This window comes from Oryza sativa, chromosome 8, assembly GCF_034140825.1.
Source record: "Oryza sativa Japonica Group chromosome 8, ASM3414082v1".
Taxonomy (NCBI): Eukaryota; Viridiplantae; Streptophyta; class Magnoliopsida; order Poales; family Poaceae; genus Oryza; species Oryza sativa.
In genome coordinates this window covers 16,176,510-16,194,817 of record NC_089042.1, presented here as the reverse complement: position 1 = coordinate 16,194,817, position 18,308 = coordinate 16,176,510, and the positions used below count along the sequence as shown (strand labels likewise).

Here is an 18,308-nt window from a genome sequence, read left to right as displayed (position 1 = left end):
CGTCGCTCTCGTCTTCAAAAATACGACCATCCTCCCTCTAAACCTGTGACAATGTACCTGCAATATCGGGTCTAGTACCTGGACTAGCCTCATCAAAAGAAACTTCGCAAGTCTCAACGATTTCGTTAGTCTCCAAAATAGTACACGATAGCCACAAGAGTGTGCGGGGTAACCAAGAAACATTCCATCGGTAGAGCGTGCCTCAAACTTATCCAAATTTCCAGATTTCAAGACAAAACATTTGTAACCAAAAACACGCAAATGTGAAACTTTGGGTAGACGTCCAAATCGAAGCTCATAAGAAGTTTTTCCAAGTTTTGACCTCAAGAAAACCCGATTTGAAATATAGCAAGCGGTGTTAATCGCCTAAGCCCAAAATTTCCTAGGAGTGTGATACTCATCCAACATCGTTCTAGCCATCTCAACCAGAACACGATTTTTTATTTCAACAACACTGTTTTGTTGCGGAACACAAGGAGAAGAAAATTCATGTTCAAGACCTCTTTTGTTGCAAAATTGTTCAAATGAAGTATTTTTAAATTCACCACCATTATAACTTCGAATTCTTTTCAAAGAACCAGGAAATTCAAGATCCAATCGAAGAAACAAACCACGAAAGTGTTGAAACACCTCGTCCTTAGTTGCCATAAAAAAAACCCAAGAATATCGAGAAAAATCGTGAACAATAACCCACACATACCACTTTCCTCCAACAGATTGCACTCTAGCTGGACCAACAGTGTCCATGTGTAATAGCTGTCCCGGTGCATCCGTCCTCACAGAAATAATAGGAGCATGTGAAGAAGCAACCATCTTAGCATGATGACACGGTGTACAAACCAAATCAAGATCTTTCTTAAGTTTAGATAAACCACGAACAAGATCCAAACCACTTAACCTAGTGAGATGATCAAAACCAACATGTCCAAGTCTACGATGCCAAAACATCACATATTTATCAAACTTAGCAACTAAACATGTTATCACAGGTGAAACAAGATTATCAAAATCAACTTTAAACACTCTTCCATATCGAGAAATATTCAGCACAAAATCACCAAAAGAATCAAAAATTTTACTTCCAGTTTTCTTAAAGTGAACCTCAAAATCTTCATCAATAATTTGTGAAACCGAAAGCAAATTATACTTTAAATCCTCAACCAAAGCTACGTTTTTCAATTCAAACTTGTCATTTACCTTGACCAAACCTGTAGCGAGAACGGCACTAGTAGAAGCATCACCAAAAATAATCGATTCAGTCTTGGATGCCTGTTTGAGGGAGGAGAACCAATTTTTATTACCGGTCATGTGCCGCGAACAACCGGAATCCACGATCCACACGTTCTCCTTCCTTGCCACCAAAGCGTACACACATGAAGATGTCGAAGCCTCAGTACTGGGGTTAGATGATAATAAAAATTTAGGAATCCAATACTGAGGCACACGACCAGAAGATCCAATAGGCATATATCCACGTGCAAAAACAGTTTGAGAATTTTCAGCAAAATTCCTCCGAGGCCGGTCTGACCGAGGTACAGTGGCCGGTCTGACCGCTTCTGTACCGCCAGTCTGACCGGTGCCCGATCTGACCGCCGCACAGTAGCCGGTCTGACCGCGGGACCCACTGCGGTCTAACCGGTTTCCTCGAGGGAAAACCAGATTTTTGCCACTTTGATTTTGCAAAAGCAACCTCTCTCTCCTTTTTCTGTTTATGAGCCAATCTGAAACAAAAACCAACAATATGTCCATCTTTCCCACAAAGCGAGCTAGTATATTTTTCACGATGATTAGAAACTTTGGCAGAATCAGATGACTTAGCAACACAAGCAACAACAAAAGGTTTTGCATGAACAACATTGGATTTTGAAAATGATGCACTCAAAGTAGACATGATGCCAGCAGATTTAAACACAGTATTCTTAGTTTCAGGTTTAACCAAACCACTTCTAGCACCAACACCTAACACAACAGGAGGATGTCTAGTATGATGAGCATAAGGATTAAAACCTAAACCGCGGTTATGTGTGCTAACCTTAGATTGATCTAGAATCATGTTGAGATTCTTTTTACCATCAGAAAATCTTAGCAAAGAATTTTTCAAATAAGAAACCTCTTTCTTCAAATTAGCACAATTTTCACAATCTACCATGACACCTTTGCTTTTACGACATTTGGGCCAAGAAACCACTTCATTGTTTTTCACAACATCTTAAATGTACTCAACACGACCTAAAACATCTTTTAATTTCAACTTTTTCAAAGTACATGTTGAGCAATCCAAAACGCCATGAGGTTGTTTTAACTTTTTAGCACAAATCATATTAAACATCAAACTAGCATGAAAAGCAATTCGATATTTTTGCAACAACTTTTTAGTTAAAACAACTCATTCAAAGTGCGTGTGTGCAAAGCAAAACTACAAGCAAGAGAAGATTTATTTTTCAAATCATGTGCAACATTGACATCTCTAATTTTTGAAATCTCATTCATTAAAACCTTACAATTTTTGCAATCATCATCATTGGGAATAAGAGATTTTAATCTAGCAATTTTAGAATTAAGAGATTCAATGATAAACTCCTGTTTTCTATACATCTTCTCACACTTCATATTTTTTGCTCTCAAAATATTAATAGCTTCCTCAAGAGCACTTACCTCATTGTCTTCACACTCTGAATCCAATTCACCAAGTGCCATGAAGCAAACACCGGAGATGTTCTTTCCCTTATCTTCATCTCCACTATCACCATCTACATCGCTCAGTGGCTCAAATGCGGCGTAGACTTGATCAAAAGCCTTCTTGAGAACCTCCTTGACCTTCTCCCCTTTGAACGTACCCTTTGGCTTGTTGTCATTGGTCTTCTCTCTAGCATTATTGTCTTCCCTTCTGCCTCTCCCAAGCTTAGGACAACGCGCATGAAGATGATCAATAGATCCACATTCAAAGCAACGATTTGGACCACCTCTTTTTCTAAACCTGACATTGTTCATAGCTCGAGCAATACGGTTAGCAACCAAAGCCAAATCCTCCTCCTCGATCTGTTCGAGTTGATCATCAGATGTGGCATTAAATAAAGCTAGAAAAGAAGACTTTGATGAAGAAGCATCAACATCCAAAGTTGAGGAAGAAACCAAAGCACTCGACTTAGAATCAACTTTACGAGAAAGAATATTCATCCCATGTGTTTTCAGTTTTGTGTAAAGCGAATCCAAAGTCGAAGTAGTCATATCAATAGATTCCAGAATAGATGTAACTTTCATCTCCCAAATAGACCTGTCAAGATTATTCAAAAAGTGGCGAGAAATCTCAGACTGTGTATAATTAACATCATAAGAAAAATCTAAAGATCTAATATCACTCAGAATTTTATTAAACCTAAAAAGATAGTCATCCAAAGCTTCTCTAGGTTTCATTTCAAATTTAATATACTCCTTTTTGAAAAGATCTCGACGAAGTTCTTTAATATTATTTGTTCCTTGATGAAAATTACTCAAAGCAATCCAAATCTCATGGGCAGTTTGAAAGTGAGCAACACGATCATAGTCCGAACGAGAAATTCCACTCAAAAGAATATTGCGAGCTTTGCAATTTTGTTCAAACTCAGTTTTTAAAGCAGCAGTACTAAGTTGTTTAGAGATCACATAAGGATGAGAAACTTTTCTCCAAATATCATAATCCTCAGCCATAATGTAAGACTGCACTCTATATCGGTCAAAATCCGTTCCATCGAAAACATGAGGCTTAGTTGAAAACCTAACAGCCATGGCAAAAACTCTAGATCGGTCAAAATCCAAAGAAGAAAACAAGGCTCTGATACCACTTGTAGGATCGAATCACAAGAACTAAGCCAACCAGAGGGGGAGGTGAATGGTTGGTATGCCCAAAAACCCAAACTTTTAGCGGAAATAAAAGTTACCCTCAAATTCGACGAATCGCGGTCTGACCGAAGGTGTTGCACCTGTCTAACTGCCTGGAACACGTCGGTCTGACCGAGATCAAACTCCGGTCGAACCGCCGAGATCACCTACCGCGCCTGTCGTCGCTGCCAGTCTGACCGCCTTGCACCAGCCGGTCTGACCGCCGCCTTGTCGCCGGTCTAACCACCGGTGAGATGCCGGTTAGACTGCCGAAACCCGGTGAAACATAAATCGAAGAACTCTTAAAGTAGATGACAACTTTATTGCTTCTCTCTGTGTTTACAAAGTGCAACAATGGCACTCCTTATAAAAATCTCGACTAAACTCGAAACCCTAACTCAACTATCAACTCAATTGCTCTCAAAAACGATACCGGGAAGCCTCACGCTCCCTCTCTATTTATACATGAGGTAGGTAGCCTAAAGCCACGAACCAAACTCATACTAGAAGTCGTAATCCCCATAGGAAACCTTCTTGTAGAAGAAACAAACTTTACATAACCACTCATACCAAATTTGGACTCCTTCCAAATTCGACTCCGCATCCCATATGCACACAATACCTCCATCGTATGCCATATGGAATCTTCACCAACCACGTGCATCAACTCTAGCCTAAGTATCCCGCATGATATCTGACCACCACGTACGTCGTCTTATCCCCATGCCGACTCCCGGTCCATCACCACAAATACTCTCCCGAGACATCGAGTCACCTACACATGGAACAAACAAAGAAACCATATTCCGAGACCAAGCTATCTCCAACTTGACTCATTAGTAGTAAACAACAGTATTACATACACATAGTATCCATCTAGAAGCAATAATCATGAAATAATCATGGATATCCAAACAAACAACCCGAAACCGAAACCGACACAGTGTCGGCTGGTCAGACCGCGGGCTGCGTGTCACGCCCGGAAATTCACTAGTAATTTCCGAACTAATTTGTGCATAAAATCCTCGTCCAGGAATCAGCCGAGGTACACAAACTGACAATTTAATATACAAATCCATCATAATAATAACGTTACATACTTAAAAAAGAAAAGAAAAACAGCAGCGGAATTAACGGTCTAGCGATGGCTTCAGCTCCACTCCCACAGGCAGCTCAACTGGGGTATAAGCCAAACGTCTTCTCCTTCTGGATCCTTTCTCTTCAACTGAGGTTTGATGATTATTGCAAGGTGAGCATATGACATACTCAACAAGCCACACAGCAAATATGCAAGTGCACAAGGATACCAAAGGATGGCATAATATAGTCTCATTTGCGAAAGCAGCATTTAGCAAAGAGTTAAGAGTAGTAAAACAGTAGAGTAATTAATCAGAAATTTTAATCAACACTGAACAGCACACCCATGCTGCACAGGCCCAACCATCCTGAACAACCATACTCGGCTGTACAGATCTAACTCCAAACTAGGAGCTAAACAAATTATTACCAGTTATTGCATCAATAATTATTTGTGAGAGGTGTTAGACTAATCACGAAAAACATTGCTCAACCCGCCCATAACCACGGGCACGGCTATTCGAATAGTTTTACTCTGGCCAGAGATGTACCACTGTACCCACAAGACACGATTCCACACATGTTGCCATGCCCCGAAGTACCACCATGGCACTGCAAAGGGGGAAATCATGACAATACGCTTCGCACAACACAACTCACCAGAGTGCACCATTCCTAGATCATAATCACCCCCTTATAAACAAGGCATGGACTCCCCAGCGACCCCCACGGACTTCTCGCCGCTTCTCAGTCTGGCACCCCGCAATGAATCATGCTATACAAAAGGTAAAGCCGTTGCCCACGCTGGCTTGTGGTTGGCACGGTTAATGTCTCATAATAGTAGCTCGCGAACCGGTTCTTAATTGCCATGAGCACGACCTTCAAAACCATGTGCTCACAACCCACCTTTAATCAAGTTTTAATTATCAATTAATTATCATAACATGATTAACCATCGTAAGCTACCATTAAATATAACCATAAATAATAATGTAGTATATATGATTCATCCTATTAGTGAGCTAATGTTCCTAAGCATGGCTAAGCAATTATATATATAGCATTTAGCTGAACCAAACTAATATATAAGGTTCTAGCTAATCAAATTATAACCCTTAGGAAAATAAAGTCATCTTCGGCCATAAATTAATTGGGAAAGGCTCACCACCCGATGACATTCGAAAATAATGCATAAGTTGAAATAAAACATTAGCTTTAAACGGGTTCAACATGCTCAAAGGGTCGTTTAGGATCTGTGTGACTTGCCTTGCAATAATCGGTCTTCAATTAATCTTCTTGAACACTTCCGACGTACTCACGAACCTTCGCAACGATGGAAACGACAAGCTAACACGCAAAACGAAGAAAAAACTAATAAAAACCAAATAAACAGTACAAAAACAAGCATAAACAGTACATGTGGATATTTTTAACATGTAGATCTTGATTTTAGAAAAATTTAGCAACTTGAACCACTCGAATCCGAGTTACGACGATTTAGTTATGAATTTCTGAAGTTTTAATCTATTTAATCTATTAAAAAAAACTGAAAAAGAGGAGATGATGACGTCAGCATGATGTCATCAATGGCGGCCGGCTCGGATGGCGACCTCGCCGGAGCTAGGGTGGTCGGCCGGGGTTTTGGAGGACACCTACACGTAGAGGGCGACGACGCGAACCCAAAGGTGCTCACCTATGCGTCAAACGACGACCGACGACGGCCGGCGACGAGAGGTGGCGGCGGCGGCGGCTTGGACCTCGCCGACGGCGGTCCTCCGATGGCCGGCGACGACGGGGAGGGGGCGGCCGGGCCCTCGGTCACGCGCACCCGACGGCGGCGAGAGGAGGCAGTGGTGACGGCTAGGGCGACGGCGCAGCGCGGCTGGTGGTTGGCCGGCGACGGCGGCGGCTAAAGCGACGCGGCGGCGACTCTACGGCGCACTAGAGAGCTCGGGAAAGGGGGCAACCGAAAGAGGACGACTAGGGGGTCCTATTTATAGCCTTGGATTGAAGAGATCGGACTCCTAACGAGAGGAATCGAGCCGGGAACATCTTCGGTTTAGTTTGGAGAGATAAACTCAAAACGAATTTGATACGGATAAAATACAAAGAATTAGGTTCCGATTCTTGGGGAAAACGAAAGAGGGAGATAAGGGAAATATTTCCCCTCAACTAATTTTAGGAAAACACAAGAGAAAAGGTTGGATTTGGAGGAGAAAAACCGAGCCAATTCGGTCTCAGTTCGGCTGCTAGAGGTAGAAGATGAACAGTGCTGAGGGAGGCAAATTAGACTTTCGGCTGGGCTGAGAACAGAACAAGGAAAGGAAAGAGAATTTTTTTCGTTTTTAGATTTTTTTTTTAATATTTACAGAAATAATCTATCGACCAAAAAAATTGCAGAAATAGCCCCTGCCGCCCAATTGGTGGGCGGCAAGCTGACGTGGTAGACGGTGGGTCGACCGCGCCGTCTGCCGCCGTCGGCCAAAATTGCGATAAGGCCCTTGCTGCCCATACAGAGGGCGGCAAGGGGCTAATTGCAATTTTGGCCGCCCATTCAGAGCTTGCGGCCGTACTTTTTTATCTGGGTCCCTTGCCGCCCTCCGTACTTTTTTATCTGGGTCCCTTGCCGCCCCAATAGAGGGCGGCAAGGGACCCAGATGAAAAAAGTACGGCCAAAAGATTTTTCTATGTTATGTTAATAATAAATAAAGAAGTATTTATTGGTAAAACTTGTTAATATTGTTATAAAAATGTATTGAAGTTGGTTGTTGCGCAATTTCATATGTTAAGTGAGGTATTATTTTGTACCTTATTCGACGTATTAGTACTCGGATAATTTATATAGGCCTATCGCAGTCTAGGTCGTAGAAACTTATATGGACTTAAACAAGGAGAATTATGTAACATGAAGAAATAGTAGTACAATTTGAACATGATACAACTATTTGCATTGCGGTTACATAGATGATATTAGATTCGAACTAGGAGGGAGGTAGTGCAATAGTTGAACACAACGACGATGTAGTAATGGGACAAGGAAGCATGACAGTAGAAATTTCAATATGCCAAGTTGTCCGATAATAGCTAGCCCCTACGTGAGGATCCCTCTCCTCTCTCAAACCGCGCTTTAGTAACCCTGTATTGTTCTGGTAGTTCAAGCTGCACAACACGGCTAGGTGGAGTTAGAACCCTTCTGGTGTCTATCCATTCTCTGTATTGACATATCCTTGGTGGTTCCTGGGAGGAAAGAATAGATGTAAAGCAAGCAAAGTTAGTAAATGTTGTGAGAAAATAAGGAATCATGTAATCAAAATATTTTTACCATGAAATCGTCGTCAAGAATATTTGGACAAACAAAGAACCTTCGACCCAATGTTGTAGGATTTATGGAACGAAGAACCTGACAACGATCACCACACCTGCATCTTGGACGGGCTTCCCATGGAGGGAGTGCCGTAGTTAGCACCCGCCAGTCGCTCTGTTGTTCACGACATTGTCGTTCATAAGCCGCTTTTCTCTGTAAGTATTGCTCAGTACTTTCGGATGCGAAATACCAGCGACCTTCTTGTAAACAAGTGGTTAGGTCGAGAACGGGATTTTCTGTATCGATCCACTCGATGTATGCGCAAGCCGTAGTGCGGGTCTGCCGAATAGAGTAGTGTTACGAAGAATAAAGCGATTGCCCATACGGAATGAATAAGCATATGCAGATAATAAAATACCTCACGGTCATAGTTAGGGCACCTAAAACAGCGCCTTCCTCGAATATCAGGATTCCTCGAAGCCATTAGTTGGCATCGATCACCGCATAGGCAGAGAGGACGCTGGCACCAAGGTGGTAGTAGGTATACACAAGGATCGCTACGCCAGTTTGGATCCTCAACACCCCGGCGTCTAGCCATTGACGAAAGCCGGTCGGATTTGTAATGAAACAAGTGGGGAAGAGTGTACTGAATGTGACTGAGTTCTGAAAGATTGTGAGGCCTCACTCGTTAAGGCGACTTATATAGGCGCAAAAAATCGAGTGATACCCCTGACATGTGAACGTGGTGGGGTATGGTGGGTACGCCTGATTGGCGCCGAAAGATACATGCATGATCGGCGCCGAAAGTTACATTGGTCGTATACGCCAAATGGCGGGCAAATACTCGTATCACACGCGAATAAAGGAGGCTGCATCGGTGCGGCAGAAAGTAGTCGTGCATGCGCCGAAAGGTATCGTGCCTTTGCCGAAAGGTATCGTGCATATATAACAACAACGTAGTCATTACACAAGCATACAGTACTGGAAAGTGAAGCAAGTAAACAAAAAGAAGACTGCTCTACTGGCCCTGCCCCGCGCCGCGACCACGCTTGGTCCTCCGGGCCTGTGCTCGCACGTGGTCCTGGGAGTAGGTGAAACGATCCGGTGGCACAGCACGGGTAGCACGAGTGTCCCGCAGAGGAGTGGCCTGCGCCTGGTCCTGCGTCTGCACCGGCGGTGCGCCTCCCAGCTGTGAGGGGCCGATGACGTCCTCTGTCGAGCCTGAAGCGAAGTCGAAGTCAGTGATGTCGAAGAGCACGGTGGAAGACAGGAAGGGGTCCGACGAGGTCCCAGCATGGTCCAGTGGTGGACCCTGACTCGACGTGCCGGCTGCCTGTGACGCTGACCATGCAGCCTGGGAGAAGTGGGCGGCCTGTGTCATAGCGAACTGGGCGAAACCTACACATCGACAACGGGACCCTTGTAAGCTAAGACATAAAATGTATGTAAATTGATTGTGGAAGTAATGTTGTTTTTTTAAGTACCTGTGGGGGGCACAACAGAAGGCCTAGCCGAGGAAGGCGGGGTGCTGAACGGTGCACGAAACCCTGAAGCAATCGGCAAGTGAAACGGCTCACTTATATGTGCGAGGCATGTACAGAAGTAGTAATAAAAATACTTACCTCCGTGCGGAGGGGGAGTCGGCCTAGGAACGTGCGCAGAGTGTGGACAGACCCAACGGTGCACGAGCCTGGGTAGCCGCGGCACTGTAGGGCTCCCACACGACGTCAGTCGTCAGAAGGCGGTCGAACTCCATAACAAACTCAGGATACGACCGCCTAACCTGGACGTGAGCCCATCGGCGCTGCAATACGAGACGATCGATGTGATGTACAATGAACTTAGCAATTAACTTAACAATACGATAAGATCGATGCAACGTACCTGACGACGGCACCACAGAGTACCCATCGTAGGGTAGTCGACCTCTGGTCGCTCCTCGTACAGTGACTCCTCGTACGCGTGCTGGTCCACCTCAGGGTGGCCGATCGCAATCCTCTCAGCTGCCCAGATAGAAAGAAAGAGAGGGCACCCACCAAAGGTCGCGCTGGGATCCGTCTTCGTGCAAGACTCACAAAGTGCACGGTACAGAGCCGCCAACAACGCGGAACCCCAGCTCCACTGAGGCACCTCGCCTACCGCGGCGTCGGCGATGCTCCTGGCGTAGTGCACAAGTCCCTTGTCGACCGCGTGCCCGTGACCGCCACAGAACATCACCCAGCCAAAAAGCCAGAGCAAGTACGCCTCCAAACATCGGCTGTACGAGTACTCGTCGGCGTCCGCCTGTAGCTGCTCAACCTGCAAGCAGTCGATAAAATGTTAGGCACCTTAACTGCGGACTAAATATGTAATACGATTGTCATTTCGGTACAAAAACACTCACGGTGAACTGAAGCAGCCACCTCTACGTAGGTCCGGTGTTGCGGTGGTGTGCCAACGGCTCGAGCGGGAGGTGCGGTGCGCGCTATACTAGTGCGAAACGTGCCGTCAGATCGTCCTGCCAGTCCACAGCCGTGGTCACTGGCCCAACAGCGTCTCCCGCGAGCGGTAGCCCCAACAAGTACGATACGTCCTGTAGGGTAGGGGCTACCTCACCGCACGGCAAGTGAAAAGTGTGCGTCTCTGGCCTCCATCGATCGACCAAAGCTGCTACGAGCGACCTGTCCACAGTCCATCGTCTGGCCGGGTCCGCGTCGCCGGCCGCAGCCTCCACCAGCCGACACATCGGTAGGAGGCCGGCCTCACGTAGCCTGCAATAACAAATTAATATGTCATTATAAAAAATATTACAGTGCAATTAACTTATAGTAAAACACTGTTCGTACCTCTCGACAAAGGAGTCGTGAACCGTGAGTAGCTCACCGCACGTCCGTGCCCGGAACGTCCCAAGCTGAGCCCCCTGCACCGCAGTAAGGTGAGACCGGTGTAGGTGATCTATCGCCGGGTCCAACAACTGAGGTGTATCCTGACGTGCCATCTGTGAAAAATATAGTGTTTCGTGTTAGAACAATTCAAAAAATAGTAATGTAAAACAAAAGATAACTTGCAAAATTATGAAATAGTAATAAAATCATATGCGTTAATTATGTACAACAAGAGTACAGGCTATTTAAATATAGCAAACGTTACTAATGGTACATAACGATGACGTGCAATTTAACATATATGTAGAGTTCAATAATATAACATAACATTACGTGTCGAAGTCCGACATACATCAGCATACATAAAGACGTTAGGCGCCTTAGTCCGACGTTACATCACGAGACCTACAGACATGACATGCCGAAGTCTGACATTACACGACGAAACATAAACACATCGATAAGTTCGAAACGAATTACAAGCAAATCCACATGCCGACATAGAACATAAGAACTACACCACGTAGCCAGACGTGGCACGACGACGCCTAGGACGTGGTCGAGTGGAGGTAGTGCCTTCACCCGTAGGGCGAGCTCCATCTGCTGCTGATCCTGATAGTCCTGCCTCCGCCGCACTTGGTTTCTCCTTGTCTTTAGGACAATGCTTGTAGGTGTGCCCATGTTCATCGCATTTGCTGCAACGCTTCACCTTGCCAGCCTCCGACTCGTCCATATCGTTGCGGATGCGACGAGTCCTCCTCCTTCCAGCCTTGCCTCGGAGCTTCGATGGGTCAGGAATATTGAGTACTTCATCGTTAGTCTCTGTGAACTTCCCAGCTATGCCGAACCCATAAATCTCGCCGCTCCATGTATGATATATTGCTTGCTTACTGAAGTACTGTGACACATATATTGTATCTGGTATGCCACACTCCGCAGCGGCAGCAATGACATGGGTGCATGGCCTGTGGAGCAGCTTCGGCTTTGCACAAGAGCAATGACATGTGCCGTTGTCTTTGAGAACACACTCCTGCTTCACTCTCTTGCGGTAGATACCCCTGCCTGCCTTATCTTGACATAGTATCTCAAACCTGTGCTGTTGGGTACCTTGCACTAGAGCTCGATGTTTCATGGCCTTTTTACGCAACTCCTCTAGCTTTTTCTGCATGAAAGCTCCAAACAAAATGCTGTTGTTCGGCATAGAGGGAAGAACTGCCTGGAACCGATCCCTAAAATACCTGCATGTCCCATGTAAAATGAACTCCACTATGCCAACTAGTGGCAGTCCACGGACACCGCGCATCACCCAGTTGTAAACTTCTGCCAAATTTGTTGTCATTATTCCATATCTAGCACCACCTGTGTCAGACGCCTTGGCCCATTTCTCTTTTGGTTCATGCAGAATCCACTGAGAAAATTTCCGAATCTCCAATCCAGTTCTTCTAACCAATGTTGGACTATCCGTTGGGAGAGGTCCAAGAGCTTGAGGAGGGTCAGCAACGGCGGTCGATGGAGCCGCTGCACGCTGATCACTGTATTTGGCTGTCAACTCATCTAATCTCTTCCAAAGCTCTTGAATTTTTTCTCCTGGTTCTGATTGCACAGCCTCTTGAACATGTTCATGAGCTCCTTGTTCTTGAATTGCTTGAAGAAATTAGCTCCCATATGACGCATGCACCACCTACTCTGTACATCTTCCCAAACACCGGGGTATCCTCGTTCCATACTCCCAAACTGCAACTCTCCTATCGCTCGCAGAATGCTAGCGTGCCTATCATGTATCAGGCATACATTTGGCCTCATACCAACAACTTTTGTTTTAACCAATTTCAGGAACCAGTACCAGCTGTCGGTATTCTCACTCTCAACAAAAGCAAATGCCAAGGGCAATACCTGATTGTTCCCATCTACCCCTATTGCTGTTAGTATCTGGCCCCGATACTTTCCTGTCAAGAATGTCCCATCAATGCAGAGAACAGGACGACAGTTCACGAATGCCATCTTGCATGCATGTAGAGCTAAGAACGCCCTTTGCCGCACACTCTTGCCAGGATGTTCAATTGAGGAGAATTTCTTCACTTCGTAAGAGCTCCCAGGGTTTCTTTCCTCGATAACACCAAGCAGGCGTGGCAAATTGTCATACGAGGCTTCGTAAGTTCCAAATCTCATCTCTATTATTTTCTGTTTGGCCCTCCAGGCCTTGGCATAGCTAATAGTATACTTGTATGTCTCTTCAATGTGTCGGATTATTGACCTTGGTTCATATGTGAGATTATCGATGACATGCGCATACATCTCAGATGCAACAAATGCACATGTAATGTTCCTGTGGTATTTCTGAACACCAGGTAGAAAACATGTATGCTTCGTAACAACTGACACTGTCCAATAATCCTTCCATTTCCCCTTATACGCGTGCACTCTCCAGGGACAACCATCTTTTTCCTTAACACACCGAACTTCATATTGCGACCGGTTCGACTTGGCAACCCAAAACTCTCTATGAAGTGACACTGCAAAATGTTTTACCGCCTCCTTCATATCTTCTGCTCTACTATAAATCGCTCCCTGAATAACCTCATTTTCTTTGTACTCCCATCTCACACTATCCTCTTCAGAGACGATCAGCCCAGAAAAATCCTCACTAGCCCATTCTGCTGGATTAATATCCGTCTCATCATCTGACGAATCACCTTCCTCTACACGCTCGTTGTCAGAATCCTCCCTCTCCATTTCATCCACAATGGCACCGACAGTCTCCCCCTCGTCAGCCACTCCACCTGGTTGAATGCCCACTGGAGCTACTACGCCCCCGTCCTCTCGTGCGTTGACCTCCTCCACAGAAGTCTCGTTTACTTCAGCACTTGGTCCCTCGCCATCATCCATGTTCGTCTGCACACATGGATCCTTCGGGTGAACAAACGGAACCAAAGCTAGAGGCCACCCGCATTGCAATGCATTTTCCAAATACCATCTCCACACTCGAGAGTTTTGAACTGGCATTAGTTCCCAATAAAAACCCTCAGTTGCCCGACTTACTATAACATTGATTGTTATGTCACTTGTCTGTGGATCAACTCTCAAGCCCCTCATTAACCATCCTTTTATAGAAGGTACACTCCTCTCAGCCGGTCTCTCAATTCCCCTTTCTGATACAATAAAATCTGACAGATCTACCCCAGTTGGCCCGTAACGAACGTTTCCTGGTCCATGGTAAACTTGGAATATTTGTTTGTTCGACATATCTGTCAACGAAATAACTAGATCATATTACTCTTTCATGCAATAAACATCTACAACATAATATCTTCTTGTGTAAGCCAATGCAACGGTAATGTATTAATTCCAAACTAGCAGATCTACGTAGTTACCGATATCTACAATACGCACTTCTAGATTAGTACAACTAAAACCCTAAAAATATAATGCATTTATTCAAACAAATTTTTAAAGAATACACACTATTTAACTCAATAGTCACATATAGGATCTATGAATATTACCTGAAATCGGCGACTGAATCCGGCAGAGCTTCGCCCCTTCTTCTCTTCTCCTCTCCTCTCTTCTTTTTTTTTCACTGGAATTGAGGAGAAAAGAATGAGGGCTGGGGCTGGGCAGCAGGCCTTTTATAGGCAGCCAGGCCTGCCGCCCGGCCAGAGGGCGGCAAGGGGCCGCCTGCAAAATAGCCGGCCCCGACTGGCTTTTTTGCATTCGGGCCCCTTGCCGCCCCACCAGAGGGCGGCAAGGGTTTTCCTGCAAAAAAACCCTCCCTCCGTCACCGCCCGTTCCTCCCCCGTTTGCCACGTCAGCTTGCCGCCCCAGAGGTGGGCGGCAGGGGCTATTTCTGCAATTTTTTTGGTCGATAGATTATTTCTGTAAATATTAAAAAAAAAATCTAAATCCGAAAAAAATTCAAAGGAAAGAGAAGGAGAAGGGGCAGCTCGGCTTGGGCCAGCTTGGGCTGCACAGCCGCGCGCGAGGGAAGAGAGTTGGGCTGGAAACAGCCCAGCGGCTTAGGAGAGGATTTTAAAAACTTTTCCAATTAAATTAATCACCGAAATGATCTTTGAATTGTTAAAACTACTTCCAATGCTCAAATAATTTTAAGAAAAATTCTGAAAATACTTGGACACTCAAAGTATTTAACAAAATTAAAATCAGATCATTTAATGATTAATTTAATATTTAAATAATTGCTGAACTGCTCTTTGTATGATAAAAATTAAGAGTTGAGTTCCGAAAAATCCGAGAAAATTCCAGAGAGTATAATTAACCATGGAGAATTTAATAAAAATTAAATCCATCCATGCTTTATATTTAGGAAATTTTATTTCCCACATTTAACTTCACTTGTAAATTAATGAACATTTAATATAAATTCTAATAATAATTTATTAAATAATTTATAAATCCTGAAACGAAAATTAGGGTGTGACACTGCGCCGGTCTAACCAGCAGCACTTGCCCGGTTCGACCAGACCAAATCCAGCAGTACCTGTAGATCACCTGTGAAATCCAATTATCTCCAAAACCACTTCGAAAATAAATTCTAAATATCAAAACCACAAATCTCCAATGCCGATTGTTCATCACAGAATAATAATAAAAACACTTTGATTTTACATGCGACGCAGCTGCCCCTCCTCGTCGTCGATCTGCTCAGAGCGTTCGACCACCCACCACGGAGAGAGGGGTAGCGCAGCCGCGGCCGCCGCCACCTGCACCACCGTTGGCGCCGCCTCTGCCGCCGCCACCGGCACCACCGGCACCGTCGGCGCCGCCAGCACCATCCTGGCCGGAGCGCCGAGGCGAGGGGGAGAGGGGGCGAGAGCCGCCACGGGAGAACCCTCCGGGGTGGAGGCACGTGAGGCCGACGGGGTGGCATCCGACGGCGAAGCGTGACGCGGAAGGACGCGACGGTGGTCGCCCTGCGAGTCCGACGAAGACCCTGGGCTGCGGGGGCGCTTGCAGTCGCGGGCGATGTGGTGGAGGCCCCTGCAGCGTCGACACCTGACGGGAAAGTGGCACGAGGCGACCTGGTGCGTCGTCGAAAGACAGTTCAGACAACGATCCTCGAGAGCCGGTGGGATCCCCGGTCAGGGCGGTCTGGCCGCAGCCTCAAGCCGACGGCGCGGACGGTGACGGCGACGACGACGACGCCCCGGCTGCCAACCTCCCTCCTCCGGCGGCCCGACAACCATCGACGGCTAGCTACTGCTTTGTAGTTTCCCATCACATCGATCGTAATTACCTTAGGGCAAATTCTAGTCATCTATATAAGCAACATAAGCTTACAAAGATAGCCAGAAATAATTGTCAGAGCTCAAAAGGCAATATAGATAGCCAAGCTTACAAAAGCACAGGCCAGAACAACAAATTCGATTACTTGAAGCTTTCTCCACAAGATCCTTGCGAAGAAATAATGTCCAGTTCAAAGGGTATGATTCTTCCAAACTTGTGTGGATGTATTTGTGATATTCACTAATATTATTCCACTCTAACCATTCGTGGGTGTATTATTAATTAGTGCAGGACTTATTAGTTCTGTGCCTCCCCAAGGTGGCTCTGGAGCATCCAAATGGCACGCGGACATTCATCATGAAGTGACAAACCTTCCAGGTATAAAAGAGAAAAATACCCTAAAAATAAAACATAATTAATTTACTATATGATTATTTTTTAATTCTACCTTTGAACGTAAATAATTTTTGTTGTTGTTTCGCCAGATGAATTCCTTTTCCCGTGCTACTTAATTTGTTCCAAATTTGCTGTTTCTTTCTCCGAGTTAGTTAATAATATAACGAACACATTTGGTGTATCAGGAAGAGGGCTGATATATACTCCCTCTATTTCGAAATGTTTGACACCGTTGACTTTTTAGTACATGTTTGACCGTTCGTCTTATGCAAAAATTTTTGTGAAATACGTAAAATTATATGCCTACATAAAAATATATTTAACAATGAATCAAATGATAGGAAAAGAATTAATAATTACTTAAATTTTTTGAATAAGACGAACGGTCAAACATGTTTAAAAAAGTCAACGGCGTCAAACATTTCGAAACGGAGGGAGTAGTAATTAACTACCTCCGGATTTAAGTACATTATACTATGACTTTATTTAGGCAAACTATTCAAACTTTGACCATCGGCTCTTAAGTACTAAAACATAAAAATCCATGTGGATAGATTTGTATTACAAGTACTTTTACAGTATATATTAGGATGTTGTTAGATACTATATTATATTCTATTAGACAAAGGTAGTGGTCATATGTTTTACACTAAAGTTAACAATGTCGTATGTATATTTTAAGATAGATGTATTACAAGAAACTCATTCCTGGCAAGTAAATATATAGTCTATTACACATTAATTGGCATACATATAATGTCGATGGTACACATATTGCCTAGCTTAGCTAGGTTGTTTAAATTTGTTGAAAATAATCTGTAGACCATCCAACTTGTGTACACATGTAGGATCGAATGGTTTTCTGACACCTTCTCGATCGGAACAACAACCAGAAGCCCTACAATGGTCAAGGTGATCACAGCCTCACGTACGGGTTCAAAATATTTGCCACAAAAGTAAGTCAACTGGGTGTCCTAATTGATACAAATATCATGAGAATTTCTCCGTTCGTTTTTGTTAAAGAACTTGTCTTGGTGCAAGCATCAGCATGTTAATTAGGCTTGAAAAACACACTGACATGTATATTTTTGTTTTCTCATCAGGCAAGGGCATGTCCAAATTGGTCGTATAAGCCATGAACCAAAATGAGCAGGGATTATCAACACTAATTCGTTGTTCAAACCTCTGTGAAAATTACAATGTACATATATATGTATATAGGGAAAAGATTATTGTAAATAGCTGTCCACCTCCCCACAAAAAAAAAAAATAGCTGTCCACCTAGGTCATAATTTCCACATCCATGGGAAGGAAAAAAATAGTTGTAACATTTTATTTGTTGAAATTTGTTGTATACTCCTTAAAATGGGGAGTTTATATATCTTCAAAAGTAATGTACAGCACATATTGTTCAATGTAAATCCTCACAGCGTTATTGTTTTTGTTTTTTTGTCTCCAACAACCATGTTAACAGAAAGTTTTCCGAAGACAGATAGCTTGTACGGACATTCTGGTTCCTCACCTCCCCATCTACAACCATACTCGGGCATGTTTTTTTGCACAGTTAC

The 18,308-nt window shown here is 44.3% G+C and overlaps 1 pseudogene; it reads left to right on the top strand.

Annotated features, from left to right (window-relative positions):
* Positions 1 to 16,525: 16,525 nt before the first annotated feature.
* LOC107282048 (uncharacterized) lies at positions 16,526 to 17,879 on the top strand (annotated as a pseudogene).
* Positions 17,880 to 18,308: the final 429 nt, after the last annotated feature.